Below are 13,915 nucleotides of genomic sequence, written 5' to 3'. Positions count from 1 at the left end.
TTTGCCATCACTGCCCTATAGGCTCCCAATCTAGAAGCTTAGATAAAGTTTTATGGAGGGTAAAAGTTTCAGACCTTGTCCACCAGGTGGAGCCACTGATCCCTTTTCTAGTCTCTTCTATAGGGCAAGGGGTAGATCATTGCTTTTTGCCTTATCCAAATGCCAGACCCCTTCCAACCCGCAAAGGGTAAATGGTCATGTTCTTACTTTCCAAAATAGTTAAGAGCACACCAAAAAAGTCTATTGTCCTCTGTTATCAGCCAATGAGTATGTGGAGTAGATGCACCTTAGCTTGAGTCTCTGCTGATATATAAATGGATATCTGATGTATCGGGATCATTTTCTGACTCTCATCCTATGACCACAGAACCTGGAGAGAACGCTAAAAGGGGCCGCAGGCTCCGAAAATGGGAAAGTTGTGAAATGGTTAATGACAGAATTGTCTGGTTTATTAACAATGTAATTATATTTGCAAATGTTATGTTAAGGAAAAAAAAAAAGAAAATTGTGACATATAATAAATCATTATTATTACTATTGATATTATTAATAATAAGTTTTATTTGTATCCATATTTATTTATTTTTTTATTAATTAAAATGCACAATTCATATTGATAATATTCATTAGTGTTATTTGTGTTAGTATTATTATTAATAATATTAATTAGAATTATTTATGTTAGTATTATTTTTTAATATCTGTTATTTTTATCAATATTTCCATTATATATAATATTATATCGATGGTCTTGCATCTGCGCCTCCATTAAACTATCCCAGCCTTGTCTGCAATACCAAGCCCAACCACTAGAGCGGCGCTGTTCCCAATTGTAATAACTTTTTACTATTTTTGTACTTTGTTAATTGCTTGTGATGTGGCTAAATACCAACCTGTGCCCCAGCGCTACTTTCATGCCCGGTTATAGTAGGATTGTGCGGCATGAGGTCAGGCCATTTCCTCCTGACGGCTGCCAAGTGGGCAGATTTCTTCCTGCTGGGGGACAATTGGGAACATTCATCACGGAGGAGAGTCCCCAGGATGAATATACTGCAGGGATTTACCAATTATCCTACAAATCTGTCCCTGTATGTGACCCATGACGTGCAGCACCGGATATGTGTGAGATAAATCTATAGGTGCCAAATGTCCAGGGGACTCCCAGGATAAAGGGTGGTCCCCCCAGATTCCTGGAATACGGGGTACATTTCCCGGGGGCCATCCTTCAATATCCATCGTGATAAACCAGGGACATTACTCATAGATCCAGGCACCGGGACTGTGGTATCTTCTTATATTTGTTATCCATTGTCACCTTCCTTCACGTTTTAAACTAATGCACCTGAGAGAGTATTACCGGAGCCCCTCTGTACTGTAGCTTCACAGGTTGTTAAACTGTCTCCCCTCCCTCTGCTCCCTCAGCACTTCCCCCCTCCCTCTCCCTGCTGTAATCTAACACAGTAGGAGGGGAAAGTATTCCTGCACTGTGTAACAGCCTGTGCAGCACGGAGAGGCTCTGGTAACACTCCCCAGAGCCATTGTGGCTCATTAGCATAATTTTAAAAGTTCATTTTAGAAGGATCACCACAGTCATGAAGCCTGGGTCTATGAGTAAGGGACCCTAGTTTATCATGATGGATTCCCTTAAGGGGTCATTATTTAATTTGGTGGCTGTTTTTGTTATCTCCGTGTTAGTTTAGGAATCTGTATTCACCTTGGATGAAGGGGTCGTATGCGATATTTGTGAGGGTGTTTCCCATATACATTAGAGGGGTAGGGGGGATTCCATGGTGGGTACACCCTGGCGTCTCATCCCAAAAACTGACAAGCATGCTGGGGTTCAGGTCCCAGGGTCAACATCTGCACAGAGTTTCTATGTTTTCTCCGTGTTTGCGTGGGTTTACTCCGGGTCCTCCGGTTTCCTCCCACACTCCAAAACATACTGATAGGTTGATTAGATTGTGAGCCCAATTGGGGACAGGGACTGATTTGGAAAGCTCTGTGCAGCACTATGTAATCTGTGTCCAAATCTCCAATTTACTTTCTGTGCCAATTTGTTGCAGGTTTTCAAGATCTCTGCTTGCTGTCCTTTTGGTCGGATCCCTCATTGTTTATTTCCGTTTGGATACAAAACTGTCCTGGGCATGTGATGGACTGTATCCAACCTTGTACCTGTGTATCCAACACATGACTAATTTGTATCCTCTAGCTAATAAATCATAAGGTTTCCATTCAAGGACAGCAAGCAGAGATCTTGAAACCTGCAAGAAACGTACACAGAAAGGTAACCGGATAACTTTTTATCATATAAGATTCGGAATTGTGCGCTGACTATTTCCAGGTGTGGTTTTGTTGCACTTTTTGCAGTCAGGATATTAAGATAAAATCACTTTTTATGATCAATTTAAAGATTCCATAAACTGCTGCAAAAATGTCCAATTTCCCTAAAAATATTTGCCCGTTTGTTTCCTCTTAGTCTCTTTGTAACTAATTATTCCCATCCGCTTTAATAATCCGTAATTCGCCCCAGATTGGAACAAAGTTTGCAAATATTTATTTACGTTGACATAATTTCCGCTTCTTCCACTTTCTAAATTTAAGGGGAAAGAATTCATCAGATTCCAGATACTTTGTAACAGAAGGAAGGAATTTGAGAATAGGGGGGGGGGGGGAGAGGTGGCCACAATGGACAGATTTGCATATTCCTGCTGCATTGACCAGTCAGGCGGCAGGTGGGCGTGGTTATGGTGATTGTATCCGTTCTAAGGAGCATGCGTGGATCCATGGGTAACAAAGCAGAGCCACAGTCACTGCATTTGGGATTATCCGTTGGGAAGGACTGAACTGGGATTGTTCTCTTGCAGATCCTGCGTTAGTGAGGAGGGGGATTCGTTCACCTCTGAAGTGGGATCTATCTTGTCCCTGGTGAGTACATTACTGCCCCTGGGGGGGGATCACACACACGCGCCGGCCCAATGAATGAGTCAAGGGGGGGGCATTTAATCTGGATTTACAGGAAGGGAGAGTGGGCGGATGCTTAATTCTGCATCTGTGTGGGTATAGCCGTATACTGCAGGTGTATGATGTGGCGGCTTTACGTATATATATATATCATGTAACCCCTGCAGCGCTGCGTCCACGCTATTGTGCTGCTTGGCTATAGGATGACATTGTCTTCACATGGACACTTGTGTTATACAATGTATCCAATCTATATCACGGATGGCGATGCTGAGGGTCCGCGCTGGGGTGTATCTGGCAGACGTGTGTATGCAGCTATGTCTACTGTACACAGTATGTGTGTGGCCCTTATGAGGAAGACATTAACCACGCGTGTGCTGGTGGCCAGCATGGGGAGGAGAGGGGAGAGGTCCCACAATTCATCCCAGCTGCCAAAACTGTTTTGGTTCTGAGATTTATGGACGTCTGATTTTCACGTCCATAATAAGACCCAGATACCCCCAGGGCGCCACTATACACCCAGTGCTACACGCAGTCTTTCTATATAAATATTCTATGTATATGGTCTCCACCGGCTCTCTGGACACCGGCACCATATATACAAATGTACATTACTATATTAGAGAAGCCAAAATCTACCTGAGACCCATAACCGGACAGGGCCACCACTAGCCCGCAGCTGGTATCCATCCTGCCACCCCCCTGTGCCAGGGTATGGCAACAAGACCCATGTTTATGCAGATGTCATTTCCATATGATATATATAGTGTATATTGTAGAGTTCAGACGTGTCGGCGCATCCCATACTTGTACTATACCCATCCACTGCCCATGGCCCCTGGCAGCCCCTGCACTGGCACAGCTCCTGCCCATGGCCCCTGGCAGCCCCTGCACTGGCACAGCTCCTGCCCATGGCCCCTGGCAGCCCCTGCACTGGCACAGCTCCTGCCCATGCCCTCTGGCAGCGCCAGTGTCCGTGAGCGGCTTGTGTGATAGATTTCAGCCAGACAGAACACGTGTGTATCATACATCATCTGTCTGCCTCGCCAACAAGTCCATTATACCTCCTGTAGGGTGCTCGAGGGGTCACCGTGGACTGGGGGAACCCTATAGTCTGCATTATGTTGAGCTTTTGGATTTCATTGTAGCCTTTATTATAGGAATTTATTCCTATAGGTCCAGTAACCGGCAGGGACCATCCATCTGCCGGGGATATAACTCCTATAGGTTATATAGATGGCGATGGTACAAATTGCTTCATTGTATGGACATATTTTCCTAGATATTTCTATGGGGAACTTTTTCCGAGCCTCTTGTATGACAGATGTGGTGTCCTACAGAAAGGAGGGTCCCCTTAATAAGCTGTAGGGTTGTATCCCCCGGGGGCAACCAACTAGAGAACTGGTGAGTAATAATAAGGATGGCACAGATTATTCATACCAGGATGCAGGGGCAGAGGTAGAGGATCGGCACATGGGGCATGTTTAGGGGGGCTACTGCCATGTAGACTCCAATAAACAACTTTCATGTACAGGCAGTCGCCGGGTTACATACAAGATAGGTTCTATAGGTTTGTTCTTAAGTTGAATGTGTATGTAAGTCGAAACTGTATATTTTATAATTGTAGATCCAGACAAAATTTTTTTTTACCCCAGTGACAATTGGAGTTTCAAAATTTTTGGGCTGTAATTGGACCAAGGATTATCCATAAAGCTTCATTACAGACACCTTACAGCTGATCATTGCAGTCTGGGACTAAAGTAACATCCAGAGGGGTCACCAGAGGTCGCAGGGGGCAGAGGGGTCCGTCTGTAACTAGGGGTCGCCTGTAAGTCGGGTGTCCTTAAGTAGGGGACCCTACTGTATTTAGATGCAGAAGAAAAGAAGTACATTTGGTCTTGAAGCTCCGGGGGGGGGGGGGGGGGGAATCACATGATGTCTTTGCCCTGTATAGTGCCATCCATGGACTGTGAATCCGATGTTTATATATAGTTTCGGTTCTGTTGTGATAGTTCTGTTCTATCATAGGAACCGCAGGGACCTGTCATACGATCATATGATGGACACAAATTAAGCTCAACGGAGCCCATTGATTATAATGGGATAGTTGAGTTTTTGTTGTAGTGTCTGTCATTTTACCATAACACAAAAATATTACTAATAATAATATGTTTATTCAGAGAGAACCTTAAATTCCTTACATTTGAAAGGGGTTGACGTGTATAACATAAAAAAACAAACACAAATAAGTTACAAAATTAGACCAAACTGCAGCCATGTAACAGCATTTATCCACTTCTGCACCAGTGTCTATAACAGAGATGTGAACAGAGCCTTAGATGTTGTTCTTTTTTATAACCCCATCCATGCATTCACTTGATTTATAAGGTCTTGCAATACCTAAGTTCTCCTGCGGAGGCGCTGCAGAGGAAATGAACACTTCCTGTTGAGTATCCGCACCGATCACGGCCGATTAGTGAAACGCTCTATGTCATCATCTATGGAAGAACTTTAGAATAAAGAGATGCGACTATTTAGCAATGCTTTGAGACTGAATTGTCTGAGTTGTGACTGGTTGCTGTGGCCTGGGGTACATTATTCACTATCCTGTAATGTTACTATTAGTCACCATATTACAGCACATGCCGGCTCATATATCTTGCTGTAAATACAGAATTTCTTCCATACAATAAACAGGATATTACCGGTCACCCCGGAGCTCCCCGATGTGTGTGAAAGCATTCAGAGGTTTAATAATGGATTTCCTATGGGGCGACATTCATAAGAATAGAGAATACATTGTTTTCTCCATTACCCTGAATATTCCAACTTCAGAGGGGCCGCTCCTATATCCTCTGTCTGCCGCTGCCTGGAGGTTACTGCCCTAGACCTGGAGGAGCAACAAGATTATACTGGACCCAGAAAGTATAATGCCCCCTTATGTGGCCCCAGGACTGTCTAATGCCCCATGCAGTATAATGCCCCCTTATGTGGCCCCAGGACTGTCTAATGCCCCATGCAGTATAATGCCCCCTTATGTGGCCCCAGGACTGTCTAATGCCCCATGCAGTATAATGCCCCCTTATGTGGCCCCAGGACTGTCTAATGCCCCATGCAATATAATGCCCCCTTATGTGGCCCCAGGACTGTGTACTGCCCCATTCAGTATAATGCCCCCTTATGTGGCCCCAGGACTGTGTACTGCCCCATTCAGTATAATGCCCCCTTAGGTGACCCTAGGACTGTGTACTGCCCCATTCAGTATAATGCCCCCTTATGTGGCCCCAGGACTGTGTATTGCCCCATTCAGTATAATGCCCCCTTATGTGGCCCCAGGACTGTGTACTGCCCCATTCAGTATAATGCCCCCTTATGTGGCCCCAGGACTGTGTACTGCCCCATTCAGTATAATGCCCTCCTATGTGGCCCCAGGACTGTGTACTGCCCCATTCAGTATAATGCCCCCTTATGTGGCCCCAGGACTGTGTACTGCCCCATTCAGTATAATGCCCCCTTATGTGGCCCCAGGACTGTATACTGCCCCATTCAGTATAATGCCCCATTCAGTGGCCCCAGGACTGTGTACTGCCCCATTCAGTATAATGCCCTCCTATGTGGCCCCAGGACTGTGTACTGCCCCATTCAGTATAATGCCCTCCTATGTGGCCCCAGGACTGTGTACTGCCCCATTCAGTATAATGCCCTCCTATGTGGCCCCAGGACTGTGTACTGCCCCATTCAGTATAATGCCCTCCTATGTGGCCCCAGGACTGTGTACTGCCCCATTCAGTGGCCCCAGGAGTGTGTACTGCCCCATTCAGTATAATGCCCCATTCAGTGGCCCCAGGACTGTATACTGCCCCATTCAGTATAATGCCCTCCTATGTGGCCCCAGGACTGTATACTGCCCCATTCAGTATAATGCCCCATTCAGTGGCCCCTATACTGCACAATGGCTTTTCTGTGGTTTCCACACTATATCGCATTTCTCAACCTCCATTAAAAAAAGCGCCCCCCCCCCCCCAAACTTATCCTCACCCCTCCTGATTCCCCGCAGCACCTCTGCTTCTTTCCATTACACAGGCAGAATGGTGGAAGTAGGGAGCCGACGGCTCCCTGCATCACCATCGCACTCAAAGAGTTAATTCCATGATATGCTCCCTGTTGCCTGGGACAGCCCCAAAATCCTGGAAGTTCCATTTTATGACACTTTTTGTATTTTGAGCACCCCACCCCACCCCCCCATTCCCTTAATCACCTCGGTCTGTCTCTTTATGACGCTGGTGCCTAACATTGTGCCCAACATTTCATGAGGGGGTCTGACTCCTGATTTGGCAGAACCAAGTCCTTCTCATCGTTACCTCTTTTGATACATCCTAAAATTGGATTTGCCTTGCAGCTGAGGTTGCGATTGTTACATGTAACGTCCGAACGTGACAAAAAAGGGACAGATTTTTAGTCTTTGGATACAAATGTTTATATTCAACAGCAAACAGAGATCTGGGTGAGAATTTGAAGGGCAAAGATTGCAGGGTCTTTATTGCAGCGTAGCAGTCGCTATGGGGCCCACTGTGTCAGGGGGCCCGGCCACCCGATGGAGGATGTGCACCATTATATACACATTGTACAGTATAACATGTATATAACAGGGCACATCCTCCACACCAGAAGGGCAGGAACAGGAGTCTCACACCACGGCCTCCTGCCGCCATCTACCCCAATGGGGTCACATCTGTGACCTCACACCTTTCCCCCCCTCTCAGGATAAGAAGAGTCCCTAAGTATATACATATGTGTGAGAGTGTATACATGTATATGCTATATGTTTGTATCCGCTTTATGTCTATGTATGGTGTGTACATACCTGTTTGTGTGTGTGTATCCTCTATGTATGTATATGTGTGTATAATCTGTATGTCTGTGTATGGGGTGTGCATACACTGTTGGTGTGTGTATATCCTGTATGTATGTATATGTGTGTATGGCGTCTATATACCTTATAGATATGTGTGTGTATATGGTGTGTTTATACTGTATGTATGTATATATGGTGTGTATGATGTAGATATACTCTATGGGGGTCATTTATCTTATCTCTGTGTGTTATGGCTGGTTTTTGCCTGTCGTTTTTTTTCTGTCCGTCTTTTTCCTTAAGTATGATTTAGTCTGGAGTTTTTTGCGCCAAAAAATGTCGCAAATTTTAGGCAATTTAAAATGCTCAAGGTCATTTGTGACATTTAGCACATCTGGAATAGAAGATAAATGTGTCTTACTGAGGAAAAACAAATGTCTTTTCAAAATGTCTCCAAAAAGGCGCATAAATTGCAGTGCGCCAAAAAATGTATCAAAAAGACAGAAAAAAACTGGAAGAAAAAAGATAAATGACCCCCCATGTGTCTATATACCATATCATTTGCGTGTGTATTTGATGTGTATATACTGTATGTGTGTATAAATGTATGAATGTGTACATGCTGTCTGTGTATACTGTATGAGTGTGTATATTCCAAGTATATATGTGTATTTGAGTGCATAAATGTATAGATGGGTCCATAAATGTATGCATAGGAGTGTATACATGTATGTACGTGTATAATAGGTGTATAAATGTGTGCATATGAGTGTATACATGTATGTACGTGTATAAATGTGTGCATATGAGTGTATACATGTATGTACGTGTATAATAGGTGTATAAATGTGTGCATATGAGTGTATACATGTATGTACGTGTATAATAGGCGTATAAATGTGTGCATATGAGTGTATACATGTATGTACGTGTATAATAGGCGTATAAATGTGTGCATATGAGTGTATACATGTATGTACGTGTATAATAGGTGTATAAATGTGTGCATATGAGTGTATACATGTATGTACGTGTATAATAGGTGTATAAATGTGTGCATGTGAGTGTATACATGTATGTACGTGTATAATAGGCGTATAAATGTGTGCATAGGAGTGTATACATGTATGTACGTGTATAATAGGCGTATAAATGTGTGCACAGGGGCGGACTGGGAATTTAAAGTGGCCCTGGAAAAAACTGTTAAAGTGGCCCCATTCTGTGGGCGGGGTCAAAACAAGTAGGCGTGGTCATGTGATGTGGGTGGAGTTACAAACTGTTTATAGATGGTCTAAATAAGCATGTACAGCACAGACAAAGAAATTCATACTACCTCCCTTATACAGGAATAAAGCTTCTTTTTTAAGAGAACACAACTTAATACTACAATACCTTCTCCATAAACAACTACTTTCCGATGTGACTACTATAATACTGCCTCCTATGTACAAGAATATAACTACTATCATACTGCCCTCTATGTACAGGAATATAACTCCTATAATACTGCCTCCTATGTACAAGAATATAACTACTATAATACTGCCCCCTATGTACAAGAATATAACTACTATAATACTGCCCCCTATGTACAAGAATATAACTACTATAATACTGCCCCTATGTACAAGAATATAACTACTATAATACTGCCCCCTATGTATAAGAATATAACTACGATAATACTGCCCCCTATGTACAAGAATATAACTACTATAATACTGCCCCTATGTACAAGAATATAACTACTATAATACTGCCCCCTATGTACAAGAATATAACTACTATAATACTGCCCCCTATGTACAAGAATATACCTACTATAATACTGCCTCCTATGTACAAGAATATAACTACTATAATACTGCCCCCTATGTATAAGAATATAACTACTATAATACTGCCCCCTATGTACAAGAATATAACTACTATAATACTGCCCCCTATGCACAAGAATATAACTACTATAAAACTGCCCCCTATGTACAAGAATATAACTACTATAATACTGCCCCCTATGTACAAGAATATAACTACTATAATACTGCCCCCTATGTACAGGAATATAACTACTATAATACTGCCCCTTATATACAAGAATATAACTACTATAATACTGCCTCCTATGTACAAGAATATAACTGCTATAATACTGCCCCCTATGTACAAGAATATAACTACTATAATACTGCCCCCTATGTACAAGACTATAACTACTATAATACTGCCCCCTATGTACAGGAATATAACTACTATAATACTGCCCCCTATGTACAGGAATATAACTACTATAATACTGCCCCCTATGTACAGGAATATAACTACTATAATACTGCCCCCTATGTACAAGAATATGACTACTATAATACTGCCCCTATGTACAAGAATATAACTACTATAATACTGCCCCTATGTACAAGAATATAACTGCTATAATACTGCCCCCTATGTACAAGAATATAACTACTATAATACTGCCCTCTATGTACAAGAATATAACTACTATAATACTGCCCCCTATGTACAAGAATATAACTACTATAATACTGCCCCTATGTACAGGAATATAACTACTATAATACTGCCCCCTATGTACAAGAATATAACTACTATAATACTGCCCCCTATGTACAGGAATATAACTACTATAATACTGCCCCCTATGTACAAGAATATAACTCCTATAATACTGCCCCCTATGTACAAGAATATAACTACTATAATACTGCCTCCTATGTACAAGAATATAACTACTATAATACTGCCCCCTATGTACAAGAATATAACTACTATAATACTGCCCCCTATGTACAAGACTATAACTACTATAATACTGCCCCCTATGTACAAGAATATAACTACTATAATACTCCCCCCTATGTACAAGAATATAACTACTATAATACTGCCCCCTATGTACAAGAATATAACTACTATAATACTGCCCCCTATGTACAAGAATATAACTACTATAATACAGCCCCTATGTACAAGAATATAACTACTATAATACTGCCCCCTATGTACAACAATATAACTACTATAATACCGCCCCCTATGTACAAGAATATAACTACTATAATACCGCCCCCTATGTACAAGAATATAACTACTATAATACCGCCCCCTATGTACAAGAATATAACTACTATAATACTGCCCCCTATGTACAAGAATATAACTACTATAATACCGCCCCCTATGTACAAGAATATAACTACTATAATACTGCCCCCTATGTATAAGAATATAACTATTATAATACTGCCCCCTATGTATAAGAATATAACTACTATAATACTGCCCCCTATGTACAGGAATATAACTACTATAATACTGTCCCCTATGTACAAGAATATAACTACTATAATACTGCCCCCCTATGTACAGGAATATAACTACTATAATACTGCCCCCAATGTACAAGAATATAACTACTATAATACCGCCCCCTATGTACAAGAATATAACTACTATAATACCGCCCCCTATGTACAAGAACATAACTACTATAATACCGCCCCCTATGTGCAAGAGTATAACTACTATAATACCGCCCCCTATGTACAAGAATATAACTACTATAATACTGCCCCCTATGTACAAGAATATAACTACTATAATACTGCCCCCTATGTACAAGAATATAACTACTATAATACCGCCCCCTATGTACAAGAATATAACTACTATAATACGGCCCCTATGTACAAGAATATAACTACTATAATACTGCCCCCTATGTATAAGAATATAACTATTATAATACTGCCCCCTATGTATAAGAATATAACTACTATAATACTGCCCCCTATGTACAAGAATATAACTACTATAATACAGCCCCTATGTACAAGAATATAACTACTATAATACTGCCCCCTATGTACAACAATATAACTACTATAATACCGCCCCCTATGTACAAGAATATAACTACTATAATACCGCCCCCTATGTACAAGAATATAACTACTATAATACCGCCCCCTATGTACAAGAATATAACTACTATAATACTGCCCCCTATGTACAAGAATATAACTACTATAATACCGCCCCCTATGTACAAGAATATAACTACTATAATACTGCCCCCTATGTATAAGAATATAACTATTATAATACTGCCCCCTATGTATAAGAATATAACTACTATAATACTGCCCCCTATGTACAGGAATATAACTACTATAATACTGTCCCCTATGTACAAGAATATAACTACTATAATACTGCCCCCCTATGTACAGGAATATAACTACTATAATACTGCCCCCAATGTACAAGAATATAACTACTATAATACCGCCCCCTATGTACAAGAATATAACTACTATAATACCGCCCCCTATGTACAAGAACATAACTACTATAATACCGCCCCCTATGTGCAAGAGTATAACTACTATAATACCGCCCCCTATGTACAAGAATATAACTACTATAATACTGCCCCCTATGTACAAGAATATAACTACTATAATACCGCCCCCTATGTACAAGAATATAACTACTATAATACCGCCCCCTATGTACAAGAATATAACTACTATAATACGGCCCCTATGTACAAGAATATAACTACTATAATACTGCCCCCTATGTACAAGAATATAACTATTATAATACTGCCCCCTATGTATAAGAATATAACTATTATAAACTACTATACAACACAGCTACATACAGCCGCCTCGCCCCAGTTTCGCATGTAACATACACCTCAGTCACACCAGCCACGTAGTCCCATGCAACATACACACCAGCCATACATTCCCACGTAGCATACACACAAGCCATACGGTCCCACGTAGCATACACACCAGCCATACATTCCCACGTAGCATACACACCAGCCATACGGTCCCACGTAGCATACACACCAGCCATACATTCCCACGTAGCATACACACCAGCCATACATTGCCACGTAGCATACACACCAGCCATACATTCCCACGTAGCATACACACCAGCCATACATTCCCACGTAGCATACACACAAGCCATACATTCCCACGTAGCATACACACAAGCCATACGGTCCCACGTAGCATACACACCAGCCATACATTCCCACGTAGCATATACACCAGCCATACGGTCCCACGTAGCATATACACCAGCCATACATTCCCACGTAGCATATACACCAGCCATACATTCCCACGTAGCATACATTCCCACGTAGCATACACACAAGCCATACGGTCCCACGTAGCATATACACCAGCCATACATTCCCACGTAGCATACACACAAGCCATACGGTCCCACGTAGCATACACACCAGCCATACATTCCCACGTAGCATACACACCAGCCATACATTCCCACGTAGCATACACACCAGCCATACATTCCCACGTAGCATACACACAAGCCATACGGTCCCACGTAGCATACACACCAGCCATACGGTCCCACGTAGCATACACACCAGCCATACATTCCCACGTAGCATACACACCAGCCATACATTCCCACGTAGCATATACACCAGCCATACATTGCCACGTAGCATACACACCAGCCATACGGTCCCACGTAGCATACACACCAGCCATACATTGCCACGTAGCATACACACAAGCCATACGGTCCCACGTAGCATACACACCAGCCATACATTGCCACGTAGCATACACACCAGCCATACATTCCCACGTAGCATACACACCAGCCATACATTCCCACGTAGCATACACACCAGCCATACATTGCCACGTAGCATACACACCAGCCATACGGTCCCACGTAGCATATACACCAGCCATACATTCCCACGTAGCATACACACCAGCCATACATTCCCACGTAGCATACACACCAGCCATACATTCCCACGTAGCATATACACCAGCCATACATTGCCACGTAGCATACACACCAGCCATACGGTCCCACGTAGCATACACACCAGCCATACATTGCCACGTAGCATACACACAAGCCATACGGTCCCACGTAGCATACACACCAGCCATACATTGCCACGTAGCATACACACCAGCCATACATTCCCACGTAGCATACACACCAGCCATACATTCCCACGTAGCATACACACCAGCCATACATTGCCACGTAGCATACACA

General features: G+C 42.4%; 1 protein-coding gene across 1 annotated transcript in view; it reads left to right on the top strand.

The window, feature by feature from the left end:
* The first annotated feature begins 2,791 nt into the window (after positions 1 to 2,791).
* LOC140076575 (numb-like protein) overlaps positions 2,792 to 13,915 on the top strand; it is a 58,944-nt gene continuing 47,820 nt past the window's right edge. The window contains exon 1 of the mRNA XM_072123155.1: positions 2,792 to 2,925. The gene's annotated coding sequence lies outside the window, so the exon portion shown is untranslated. The remainder of the gene's footprint in view (positions 2,926 to 13,915) is intronic.

The sequence above is a fragment of the Engystomops pustulosus genome, chromosome 9 (assembly GCF_040894005.1).
Source record: "Engystomops pustulosus chromosome 9, aEngPut4.maternal, whole genome shotgun sequence".
Classification (NCBI taxonomy): Eukaryota; Metazoa; Chordata; class Amphibia; order Anura; family Leptodactylidae; genus Engystomops; species Engystomops pustulosus.
This window is presented reverse-complemented; position numbering and strand designations above follow the sequence as displayed.